Source organism: Anser brachyrhynchus (assembly GCF_964034855.1).
Source record: "Anser brachyrhynchus genome assembly, chromosome: 7".
NCBI classification, from domain to species: Eukaryota; Metazoa; Chordata; class Aves; order Anseriformes; family Anatidae; genus Anser; species Anser brachyrhynchus.
Genome location: NC_137701.1, coordinates 10,423,816 through 10,437,002, shown reverse-complemented (window position 1 = coordinate 10,437,002; position 13,187 = coordinate 10,423,816). Strand labels below are relative to the sequence as shown.

The 13,187-nt window shown below is 46.7% G+C and overlaps 1 long non-coding RNA gene across 1 annotated transcript in view; it reads right to left on the bottom strand.

Moving 5' to 3' along the window:
• The window catches only part of LOC308198003, a 120,157-nt gene that overhangs the window by 18,805 nt on the left and 88,165 nt on the right, over window positions 1-13,187 (bottom strand). The window contains exons 12-14 of the long non-coding RNA XR_013953524.1: window positions 10,117-10,198; window positions 2,790-10,027; window positions 296-2,569 (exon numbers count right to left, since the gene is read on the bottom strand). This is a non-coding gene — a long non-coding RNA (uncharacterized lncRNA). The remainder of the gene's footprint in view (window positions 1-295; window positions 2,570-2,789; window positions 10,028-10,116; window positions 10,199-13,187) is intronic.

The following is a 13,187-nucleotide window of genomic DNA, read 5'->3' as shown; positions in this document are numbered from 1 at the left end:
GTTTATTCTGCATTCTAAGGAGAGAACACAGATTCCCAGAAAAAGGGTCTGGGAAAAAGAGGCTCCCATGTCTCCTTCAGCCCATGAAAGAATAGGACCACAGTGTTTATTTGAATAAAAGAATATTAAAGAAAAAAAATCCAACATCCCCACAACAGCCATTCACATGTGCAGCTGCACACAGCCACTGGTACATGCTTGGTCTGTGTGTCGCCTTCATCTCGGATTCACCACCACAACCTCATTGAGGGCAGATGTGTGAGGGAGTTGGGAAACAAATGAAAAACCATCCTACCTGCCAACCCCACTGGCTCAGCCCAGATGAATCCACAGTTTAGGAGTTAAAGAGGATGTCTCTCCTCAGCCACTCCATCACTGCTGTCGCTTACACGAATTCGTTCGGTTTTCAGGCTGGCAGACTGTCTGAGGACATGATTACACACCTGAAGCACACGCCAGCACTTGCTGGGGTACCCCCCACCCTTTTGTCATTCGCAAAGCACTCCCAGTGATCACAAAGCATGCCCTGAGGAGCGAGGCGAGTGGCTTAACACATAGTAATACTTGGGTTCTTCTGGTCTCCGTTTGCCAGACAGTAGCGTTGTATTTTCAGGCTTTGAATCCGCAATTATGACAGCTAGGGTTTTATTAGCTTTTTTCACTTCTTCAGTCTCTCCTCGAGGACCTCAAGCACAAAATAACACAAGAGGTGCAAGAGCTGGAGACACTGCCAGAGAGAAGAATTTGCATCCTGCTGGTCTCTGCTCTTGGAATTGCAAGGGGATGTGCACTCAAGAAAAAGGAGGGTTTTTCAGCCTGAATCCATGCTCCTCTTTGTGAGAAAACTCTTGCCTCTGCCTGGGGCAGGGGAAGAGATGAAGCCACCCTGCAGGAGTGGGGCTGCAGAGGGCTTTGATAAAGCACTGCTCTGCTTCACAGTCCCTGAAAGCACAGCCACGCCAAAAAGAGCCTGACTCCCAGGATGGCAGAGGGGGGAAAGAAAGGGAAAGTATTAAAAATAAAAGAGCCATTCAAATATTAAAGAAGCAATAAAATGCAGTGCACACGTTTGTACTTACTGCAAATAATTCAAAGCGTAAGGCAGACGTCAGCCTGGATGAGCACTGTGGGGCTGCACGGCACAATGCCTCGTGCCACTAGACCTACCGGGGAATCTGGATAGAGCAGAATTAAATTTTTAGCATTTCTCCTGCTTGGATTTTAACCAGAGCAACAGCTTAACTCGTTGCTGTCCTGCAGCTGCGTTATGAAATGCCAGACACCAGTCTGATGCCTAGACTAGGGGAGAAACAGCCTTTTCTGCTCAAAACTTAGACCGGAGAAGTCTGATCTGGCACTGCTGCAGTAGGAGAAGAGAGCTCACATTCAGCAGAAAATCACCCCTGAAAGCAGGCTTATTGCAAATACTGGAGCAGGAATCCTGCCTGCAATTATTCGTGTGCAGATACCTGGCACACCAAGCTCGCTGGAACAAGAAGTCTTCTATAATCTGGCTGACGTCGGTGGAGCAGAGGCTGAAATGGCCCGCTGCTGCCCAGGGAAGGTGCGTTTCCCCAGGGAATGGTGATGGCAGGGATGCCATGACAGCCTCGGCGTGTGGGCCAGCTCCTTGCCGGCTTTGGGCTAACCCAGGCCACCTCTCCATGGTGAGATCGGAGAGCACACAGCTTTGCAGAGGGACTGGGTGAGATGCGAGATGCTGCCACACAGGAGATGGAGTCCAAGGCTGGCACTAGAGAGACTTGACATGGAAAATATGTCAGGGAGGAAATCTGGATGGAAAACCACCTGAAATAGATACACATGCCCTGAGGGCTGCACAGGGTAACTCCCGAAGTCCGACCCTATCTCTTTGCCTGGCTGGAGTCAGCTCAGGAGCCGTTCTCAGGAAATCGCAGGAGCTGGGCACAGATGGTGAGGTCTGAGTTCCTCTCATCCATCCCAAGCACTGATGTATTCTCCAGACATATTTTGCAATCTCCACTTGCTGCAATATTCCTGGGACGTGGATCATCCCCACGCTTCACAGAGAGGCTTCCTGGCATCAACTCCAGCTACCCAGGAGGGAGGTGACCACAGGTCATGTGTCACACTTCTTCCACCCCTCTGCACCTTGAATTTAACGCTCTTGGTGGACATTGGAGATTTTGGTGGTGCTTTGCCAGGCACAGCCACTAACCAACCCTGTCCCAGCTCTGCTCCTCTCACCATTTCTCTGATTCATTTGCAGGAATTACTGAGGCTTAGGGAGTGTCTGTTGGTGTCAGAGCCCTGCTCCCAGTTCCCATTTAGGGTCAGTAAGACATTATTAGGTCAAATTTTCATTCTCACCATGGGGCTGAAGGCAGGCAGAGAATCACATACCAATAGGTGCAAAGAGCTTGTTTTTTTTCTTTTTATTCCATCCAGGCTGACATCCACTTGTGTGGGTTTGTTTCATGAGCTGATTCTCAGCTGGTATGTTATTGGGAGAAGCAAGGAACAACTCATAATTCTGTTTTAAATCCAGGTATTTCCACTCAACGAGCAATCTGGCCGCCGAGATCTACTGTAATAATAAAAGTATGCATTTCATACCAGTAACTTGTGGTGAAAATAAACGGACAATGAACTTGTCTCAGCGTTAGTAATGTCTAAATATATTTAACCTTACACTAGGAGACTGTTGAAAGAATTTCTGGTATGCAAAATGCTGTTAAGTAGAAAAGGAGCATACTGAAATTTGCTATCTGGTAGTCAACTTGGAATACACAAGAGAGTAAACTGACCCAAAGATGTAGAGAGAGCCTCTGGCTGGGCTGGTGGATGTTGGGTGGGTAGGTCCGTTGATGCTTCTCCCTTCATTGCACGTTCTTCCCGTCTGCATCTGATGTTGGTCACTCATACAGGAGCGATGCTGGGAAAGATGAACTTGTGCTCTGAGCCACCAGAGATGTCCTTGCCTTTGGTAAACAACAATAATCAGGCTGGGCTTTTATTGACTTCCTCTACACTTGCATGCTTCCTTTCTAATGAAGTAAGCATTACAGAAATGGCTTTAGGAAATAAAATGTAAGGAGCAGCCTTTTCTTGTTTTCTGGCAGCAAAAACACCAAACAAAGCATGAGAAAATTCTCTTGCTCTGTGGTTCCATGTATCTTTCAAAATGGTTCTCCCACTCTGGAGAAATCCACTCCAAGCTGGATTTGCCCTATGAACTTCCCTATCTTCCTCCCTCCTCCCCCAACACATTTACACATCGATGCCTACCTACGTGTGGAAGACCTCTGTGGAAACAAAAGCTGTGGGCTTCTCCTCTGGGGAAAGCAGGGGTTTGTTTTCTTTTTTTTAATGCTGAACTTCTTACCTCTTGTCTATCGGAGAGATTTCACATCCTGCTGACTAGACCCTTCATAGACTGATTCAAGCCCAAGAGACAACCCTGACTACATCTGAATGATGACAGCACGAATTCAGGACTGTGCACAAGATTTTCCCCCCTTGAAAAGTTTCCATCCGGTGTGATTAATCAAATATTTGCTTTTCCTCTGAGCAGATAACAATGGTGAACTTACAAACTTCAGCCATGTAGTACCCACAAACTCCTATCTCCTTCTTCTACTTATCTCAGGAGTGCAAAGGCCAAGTGATTTCTCCCATTCCAACCAGACCCAGGCTCTCAGCTTCCATCCCGGCTGCAGTCCTGGTGTTTTAGTCTTTGTTTTGGACTCGCTTGATTTAGAGAACAAGGGAGAAGAAAACAAGTGAGAAAAGGGTCAGTCAGGAACAAAAATGAACCCGAATCGGTAAAAGTAAGTGGTCCAGCCCCAACACTGGTCTCTCTGCAATGAAGGATTTAACCCATAGACCTTTAAGGCGCCTGGTCACACCAATTTCTGGCACCCTGCATGGAAGCTGCCACTTACAAGAGGCAGTTCCAACCCCCCCAATTAACTGGACAAACTACACACCCAACTTCTACCATCCCTGAGACATCAAGTGCAGTTTCAGTCTCTCAGAGAACTTGTGGACCTTGGAACACGAGGTCAAACCTCCAACGCCTTTGCCTTCAACAGAGAAGCAGCAGCAAGATGCGAGTCTGCACGCCCCGAAGCACAGAAGGGGATAGCTGGAGATGCTGGCAATAATGAGGAAAGCACAGCTTGGCACAGGGACAAGCTATCGCTGCTTCTTGCTCTCCCTAACAATTTTCAGATGGAGGCCACCGGGCCAGGGAGGCTGCTGGAGGAGCGATACCACGAGGATCCGCAGCCTTAGGATGACCTCGAGAAATGGAATCGCTTCAGGAAACAGAGCTATGAGAAAAAGATCAGCTGAAAAAAAATACAGTGGAAAATATGTATCACTTGGCTTAATTTTAGTTTTGAAAGTAGGGGAAGAGCCTTAAGTTTCTCACTCCTGCATCTTGTTTTTTCTTAAGCCTTCATGACAGAGGGAAGATTGCTTCTGCCTGGCAGGACAGTTGGACATCTTTAAGGCAAAGAAGTCTTAATGGCAACCTCTTCTCCCCTTGAACTCATTTGAAATTGCCCTTTCTTGGGCACTGACACTGAATGGAAAGGAGACAACAAGAACAGGTCCTTTCCATGAGCCACAAGCAGGAGGAGTCAGAGCCAGGGAGGACAGGATCAGGAGTATGCAGAGGGCGGATTTAGGAAAGCAGATGAGCTGGAGAAATTGGTAGAGAGAGTCAGAGTAGAGAAGCATCCTCTGTGTTCAGAGAGTCAGGAAGCTCCTCTGGGGAAGCAGGCTTACCAGCAGCCTCTTGTGATATTTATTTTCCCACCCTGAATCCTTGGGTTCCCCCTTCGAGGCTTAGCACACCCAGGACTCTCCTTCCTCCCCATGTATCCCTCTGCCTTGTCTTCGTGCTCTGGAGAAGATTCCTCAAACACAGTCACCTACCTCAGGTCTCTCTTTTTTTGGAGAAAGCTGCTGGGAAAGAGGATATGCAGCTGGTAAGTCCAGGTGGCTTACTGGGGAGATGCTCTGTGCCTTTGAGCAGTGCCCGTGAATCCTATATATACCCACTGCACAAATGTTGGAGAAGGCAGAGGTGTTCCTGAGCAGCTCTTCAGCCATCTTTCCCCACTACATCTGTTCCTAGAATTAGTCACAGCACAATCTATTCATCTTTGGAATAATGTTATGAGTGGGTATTGCTGGAAGCCACTTTCATCCTTGATGACCATGAAGGAACTTGCTCCAAAATCTCACTAAGGCCTGCCTGGCATTGAGGGGGAGACGTGCGATTTCCTACTCTGCCAACTAAATTTTTCCTTCTATTCTCATTTAATCTGAAATAACGTCATCTGCGTAGCATAGATACAGGAGAAAAATACAAAGCGAGAGCTACATGCTGGAAACAGAACAGGAGAATCAGCCAAGAACAATAATTTACAATAATACTTCTTACTTCACACGTCTTACCCCAATGCATGAAAAGCATGACGGAAAAGGAGAGCTTACATTGTTTCCCTCTCACAAAAATCCTTACTTTCACAAACACTAACAGGCCTGGCTCCTGGTAGACGTGCCCTGTCGAAAGCTCCCTGTATCCTCAAGAGAGAAACCTCCTGTTTAGAGCTTGTTTTTCTGTCTCCCAAAAGAGAGAAACAGAGCAAACGCTGCCAGCCACCGCTGTCCCAAGGGGCACATGGGTGTGCTGGCAAGGCAGGGGCTGCTACACTGCTTCTTCCAGGAGAATAGATGTTCTTCTAGCTTCCCTCACTCAGACATGCCCTTGAACATCTCACAAGACTGAATGAGATCATTAGACACAGAGAACATGATTCAGAGCCTGTCCTCAAGGGTTTTTTTGTTTTGTTTTGTTTTTTGCTTTTCTTTGCACATTTCCCCGCTCCATACAACAGGGGAAAGGATGCTATGACATGTTAGCTCTCCACAAACAGGAGGTCCTTCTCCTCATTCTCCTGTGGGTACAAAGGACATTTCTTTAAAGAAACTGAAAGAAAAAGAGTCGGCAATGAGATACTCTAGAAGCAGGCACAGCTCTACTGGAATTGCTGCAGATAAATCAACACACAGAAAGCCAGAGTCAGGGAAAATCCCATTAATTTCTATTTACATCCCTTCAGAACTTGCCCCTCAAAGTTTTAATCACTAAACCCAGTTTTAAGGAGCCATGTATTATGGAATCCCACTCTTTTATCACCATGAAATAACATAGCTGGAATTTGGTTTGTTTGTACATAAACTCAACCGCAAAAATAAATGCAGTGGGAACTGCCCACATCTCTTGCATATGGAAATCTGTGTTTAAGAACAAGAACACCCACACAGCTAATTGTCATGAGATGAGTTCCTTGTTGTTTCTTGGTTGCACTCACAATGGGAACACTGTTCGGTGATACAGTATTTTAAGCCTCACATCCTGCAATTTGCATGGTATTTTCATTTGCATTTCTAGTCTCACTGAAGCTTGAAAAGTCAATTTTGGAGGGATATTAATAGTTTGTTGATTCACATTCTAGCCCTTGATGACATCCTCATCAGAGCTGATGGGGAAGAAGAAAGTGTATAAGCTACATCTCTTAAGGGGCTTAAGAAAAGCCCTGTGTCAAATCCATGTTGCACTCATGGCAGAACTAAGTGGCTGTTTTTAATCTAACCTCTTTCACTCAGAAACTGTTTTACCTTCTCAGGTAGGAGCTGCCATGATTTTGCTGGCCAAACCTCACGGTAATTTTGCCAGATGCCCCTGGTGCCAAGTCTAAAGGTACCACAGGCATGGCAGAGAGTTTTTCCCTGCTTCCCAGGTCAGTGCCATCCCTGGATCCTCTAGGGCTGTGCTGGAATAAGCTCCTTGGGCAGAGATCTGTCACCACATGCAGCAGCTGATCACTGCAGGTACCTCACAGCCCGTCATTACCAGTAGCATCTACTGGCAGAGACCCCTACAGTCTCTGCGGGAGGGCAAAGCTTTTGTTATTCCTCATATTTTATAGGGGAAGAAGAACTGAGCAAGTTAATCACGGAAATCTGTGATAAAGAAAGAGACTCAACATGATCTCTCTGTTTTCTGCTGCTCCTAAACCAAGGGTCAAGCCTAGAAATGCTGCATGGGGCGAGGTTCCCAGAAAGGATTTTCCACCAAAAGAAATTCTTAACAAGGATTTCATAACTTGTTTCTTCATTTGCTCTTACATACTGCAGTAGCACACAAGGAAACACAAGGTCTTACCTATTAGCTGCTGTAGGCTGAACTGCGAGTCTTTTGTCTGCTTTGCCTCTTTGGCCACAGGGAAGGCAGCAGTGAACAGGGCCAGCACCTTCTGAACAGCTGTACCTCGGGCTGAGCGTGCACGCTTGGACAAGAGTCACCTAGAAGCGGGCTCCCTAAGAGGTTATTATTAGAAACAGCTGTGGGATCAGCCCAGCAGTGGCTCACGTGCATTCAGCTGTGCTCGGCTACGAGCAGGGCGAGCTTGGAAAAGTGTGGCCTTCCTCACGAAGGTGGGCTGGGGCCGTGACGTTTGGCAGCTGGGTTGGGCACGGTGGGAGCAGGGACTTCCCTCCCCAGCCACACACCGAGCCAGAACAGGAAGATACATCCCATCCTCACCTCCTCGGCATCCAAGCCCTCGACCACGTTCCTCCGCAGGAGGAAGAGGAGGGTAGTATCAGCACTCATGCTCGCTGACAGCCCTTCACATTCAGCTCTCCCCAGGGAGCAGCAAAATACCGCTTCAGGAAGCAAAACACATTTTTTCCAGAGTGATGATGAATGGGAGGGACAGGTTCTTCCCAGCCAAATACTAGCTGACCCCCCAGTCCTGTAACACGCAGCTCGGGAGGATTGCAGCGGGATGCAGCTGGCTGGATGAACACCGCCCGCCAGAGACGGCAGCATTTGTGCCTGCATCAAGCACCGAACGCCACCTGGGACGCTCTGCAAGCCTCCTCATGTCCCACACATGCTACTGGGAGGTCACATTAGGCACGAGGGGATGGGTGAGAATGTGCTTTTCATGCTCTGCTGACTGGGAAACACGGGATCTGCTCTCACCAGTGCGAACCGTGTAGTAGCACGCGTTGGGCCCGACCACCGCCATTTTGGTTGACCCCCGGCATCACGCACAGGCTGATGCAGAGCCTGTGGCTGGGACAAAGCCTCCTGTGGGTTGCATCAAATACTCACAGTATTAAATACTGGTCCACAGCCCAAGGCAAATAGGGGGTGTAAGGGGAGGAGGAGGAGGAGGAGGAGGAGACAGCAGCTCCGAAAGGCCACTGGTGCAGCTCCCGGGACTTGCATTCAAGGGCTCGTAACCAGAGGTTGGGTCTTTGTTGACTGCTGGCCACACGTGCACCTCTTACAGGGGACAGCTAGGTCACAACCTCTACTCGAGTGGCTCAGTACCTCTGCCAAGAGACCTGTGAGACAGCAGCAGAGGAAAACCCCAAACACACAGCTATTTGACTCTCTCAGATGCTCCTGTGTCATCCCACACACAGAGGAGAGTCGGTGGCCTCTGGACCTCAGGGGCCGTGACAGCTCCCCATAATGTTTTCCATGCCTTGACCCTTCTGGCTAACATTACCCCATGCTTAGGTAGCAAAGCCAACATTAACAACTCACAGGGTGGCTATAAAGCCAGGAGGAGGTCGCAGAGATACTGGCATCGCTTGCTAAGCCCCCCGGGAGCTCCGAGCCAAAGGAGCTAGAAGCAGCTAAACTGAGCAGAGGCGTCTTTTTGTTTTGCAAACTGCGGCAGTTGCCAGCTCTCCCTTACCTGCTAAACCCATCTCAGGCATGTGGAAAAGCATTTGGGAATGAGATCACGGCATCTGCTGCTGCTGCTGGCCTCATCTTCTAGCCTAAAGGGCAAGCTGAAGCCAGCTCCCCCAGGAGCAGGGCCTGCATAGGGCCAGCAAGGCTTGGCCAAATATCTCCAAGGGCTTCTATGCCCCAGCACGATGGCTGGGCTGCCAGCAGGAGGTGCTGTGAGGAGAAGGCTTCACTCCTCGAGCTCCCTGCGGTCTCGCTGAGGATCGCACAGATTGTCTGTGGTGACAACCAGCCACGTCTCGCTTCTTTTTTTCTTCTTTATGACACACAGCACACCTGGGTGTAACAGGTCCTTCAGAGACTGGCAGCAAGGGAGAAGGAAGCTCGGTTTGAGACCATCTCTAGGATCAGATCATACTTAGACATGCGGAGAGGAAAACAAAACAACAACAAAAACAAAACACCCCCCACCATAGTGGCAAACATTTGTCCCCAGTTGCAAACGCACAGAACATTTTGGAATCACTTCAAGAATAGGAGCGAACATTTTTTTTTCCTTTGATTTCTTCAGGTTTCTATTCAGTTTGAGGAAAAAAATGCATTTATAATGGGCTGTGATAAAGGCCTGATGGGTGGGATACTATGAGATGCTGTGGAGCATGGAAAGGGTCTTTAGATTTGCTCTGCTTCAGCACTGGTCTCTGCTAAAAGTATGCTTAAGGGATGTGGCAGAGGAGTACGCTCCTGGAAGTTACCATGCCTGTTGTCCATGCAATACTTTATAACTCCTTGCTACCACCTCCCTACTGAAACCTAGTTCAAGGCACCTGATTCAGAGCATGTGAAAATTATTAGAGGTGTCAACAGAACACAGGTCACTGGGAGAAGAGGCACGTGATGACCACAAGGAGCCCAAGCTAAGCACCACATCGGCTTCTCAAAAACAGGACAGGGACTCCCAGGTGGGCTTTGCTTTTGTTTTCTCCCTGCTTGTCTACCAGGAGCATCTCCTTCAAAGATCAGGATCTATTTTATTTGAGGACAGAGGAAGCATCATGTTGCAGCAGCTTGAAACACACACACAAGCTTTTCACAATAAACTGTCCCCAGCCCCATCAGCAAGCTCTTGTCAGAAACTAATTCGGCAAAACTTTGTCTAGCCACCAAATACGATGAAGCAACTGTCATAAGTTTCAGGCCACATCCCAAGGTCACAGCAGGGCTTGTGGTGAACAGGGCAGGCAGGGATCCAACCTTCCAGAAAAAAACAAGGCACCCTTTTGTGAACCCGGCCCCTGGGGCTTCTCTTTGTCATACAAGAGTAATTATTTTGCATATCTCACCTCCGTATAAGCTTGATGGCTGCAATTCCTTGCATCCATTGCACATCCCAGACACAGGTATTGTATCAGGCTGTGGCTGATCCTGCCCAGGAGCAAGGAGAACCGGTTATCAAAAGGCCATTAATACAAATGCATTACTAGAAAGAAGGCAGTAAATAAAACAGAGATGGCCCCTTTAATTATGCACAGGCAGTAATTAAACCGTGTTCTGAACCAATTAATGACTTGCTTCAAGGACAAAGCAAAACGGTCTGTTTACAGCTTGAAATGATGTTATTGCTGCTTCGAAAACAAAAACAAAGCCTAAACAACCGAAGATCAAACAGCCCTGTCAAGGCCCAAACTCGTTTCCAGGAAATCCTGTGTTCTTCTCACCAAGATGCGGTGATTCATGGTGGTGTCTCGCTAAACAGCCTGAAGTCGGGTGCTCTCATTTGCTCCACATTGACAAGTTCTTATATTTTTTGTCCAAATTCGCAGGTGCCCAGAGCCAAAATAAGCTGTGGAGTGTCAGACAATAATACAAATTCAAGATTTATTATGGTGTTAGTATTATTTTAGCACTTTGGAGGCCTGGTAGAGAGCCAAGACGCCCTTCTCTTTCCTCTTTGCCAAGTATTGTGTGAAGCAGAACAAAACAACGTGGTGCCTGCCCTCAAATGCTCGTACCCCAGCACGAGGGGGTCACCCAGGAGCAGCGACTGCCCCGGGGGCTGCGAAAGCAGCACATCAAACAGCCCCATGCATCACCTTGGTGCACCCAGGCTTGGGAAGAAGAGAGGATGACCCTGCAGTCCTATTGCTCTTCCTTCTCTAGTAGAGTCTCAGAAGTCCCATGTCCTTTTCTGAAGAAAAGACAGCAATTTAGAGATGTTTCAGCACTCTCCTAGTCCATCTCAGCATCCCATAAGATGGTTGTAAGAAGCCGTGTGTTTTGCATGGAAAGATACCCAGCTCATATGGCTGCTCCTTGGCTGAAAAAGCCGTAACATCCTAAACCAAACAAGCATGTTGTTTCCCATGCAAGATGAATGCTGGGTTGGTCGTTGCCGCTATAAAAGAGAGCAGCAACAAAACCGTGTGAACTGGAATAACTCCACTGATTAGTTTCTGGATGATCAGGCTGCAAACTGCAGTGTTAGCCCATGTTGGTTTTCTTCCAAATTTCTCACAAGAAGCCTGAGACAAGGCAGAAGATGGAGCTTTAGAGAATCGCTTCTTGCTTATTCTCCTTCGTTCTGTTAGGATGCAGGCTTAGACACTGAGCTAAGCAGAAGCAGATGGGAAAGAGAAAGCCAGCTACGCTTACAGCATCATAAATCTCAGCTAATACAGAAAACAAACAAAGAAACAAACAAACAAACAAATAAATAAATAAATAAAACGTACTAAGAACCTCACAAAAACAACCCACCAGACAAACCCCAAACTCACTCCACTGTTGTTACTCTGATGGCACTAAAAGACAAATAAATATGTACCAAGCATCCCACATGGAATACAACCACCCCGTCAGTCCACTATCGTTTCCAGGTCCTCATCAAAGCACCATTTCAGCAAACCAACAAAGCAAATCACAGCACCAAAGAGCACATGTGAACACTTGCAATGGGCATGTCACTAGATTTTATAGTACTTGTCTCCTCAAATGCCACAGAGAGCATCACCGTCCTCATTTCAGCTGAATTCAAGGACTCACCACACTTCTAACAGAAGAAAGCCATGGAAGTCTAGTGAACAAGCAGATGTCGGAGTCAATTTATTTGCTGGATTAACATGCTCTGTAGCCTTTATTAGGAAAAATTGTGAAAGATTTTTTTAATCAGTAACACCAGGCTTTCAGGACATTGATTATTCAGCCTAATCACACAAGTGTGTATAGCCAATTTGCTTTTGCATTTGTCATGACTTTTTCCTGTAACACTGAAGACAAAGCTTTTCCTCTGCTAAAAAGCAAAGAAAGATGCCTCAATCTCAGAGCTACAGGACCAAGCTAGCAGAGAAGAGGAGACTTGAAAGCATAGCTAGGTACACAACAGATATGGAAAAAGTTAGTAACAGTAGGAGAGTGGCCAACACTGATTCGCATAGAGAAGTGTGACTGAATTCACATTTTGACCTGCTATTCTTGGGAAAAGCATAGGATTATATCCTCCTCCTCAAAATCCCAATGTACATTTTACTTTCGACTCAGCTCTCCAAACTAGTCACTACAAAGGCTAAAGCCAAACCTACCCAGATGGTCTGTCATTCTGATTATGAAAATAACCATTTCTGTTTATAATAACAACAATGACAAGGACAACAACAACAAATAGAAGAAGAGTTTTTAAAAAGGGGCGAAAAATTAGCAACCTGAAGCTGTTAACGTAAATACTGGATGCTGAGGAGCAGCTAGGTTATGAGTAGGAACAATATATCATTAAAAAGCCAAAGCAGTCCTGGTAAAATTAGAATGGCAAGTTAAGTGTTATTGTGGTTTTCTCAGTTTTATGTTTTTGGTAATGCCAAATATTAATAAAGTTACATATTTAAGGGTCCCCCCAGCCACTTATCCACCCTGTTGCTTCCCAGCAGAGATCCTTGAGGCCACTGAGTCACACCGGGAATTCCTGACCGCCGAGGGGTTTGCTATTCTGGACACTGCAGCCACTGCCTAGAATAGACCCAGAAGACCAGGCTGAAAAGAGATGATGGATGTGAGGAAATGCAATTTGGTTCTGAAATTCTTTTCTGCCCTGAGCAAACGACGTTCCAAGGATGCTCAAAGCACTTTTCCACATTAGCTCGCACTAAGAATAACACAGAAAAAAAAATCTTTCAAAGTGGAAAAATATCAGACGTCTTGATCTGGCAACTGTTTAAATGGATTAGCCTTCACCTTACAAATCATCTCAAGTAAAAATATTAGCTCAATTGGAAAAGAAAAAAAGTATTGTTTAAGAAAAACAGCAACAGCATGTTTTAAGTTGTATTGTTTTCCAGAAAGCTTTGAAACTAAAGTGGTTTTGAAACACTCACAGTTTTCATCCTAACTCTTTTTCAGTTGCTTTGGAGGAGTAATTTGGGAA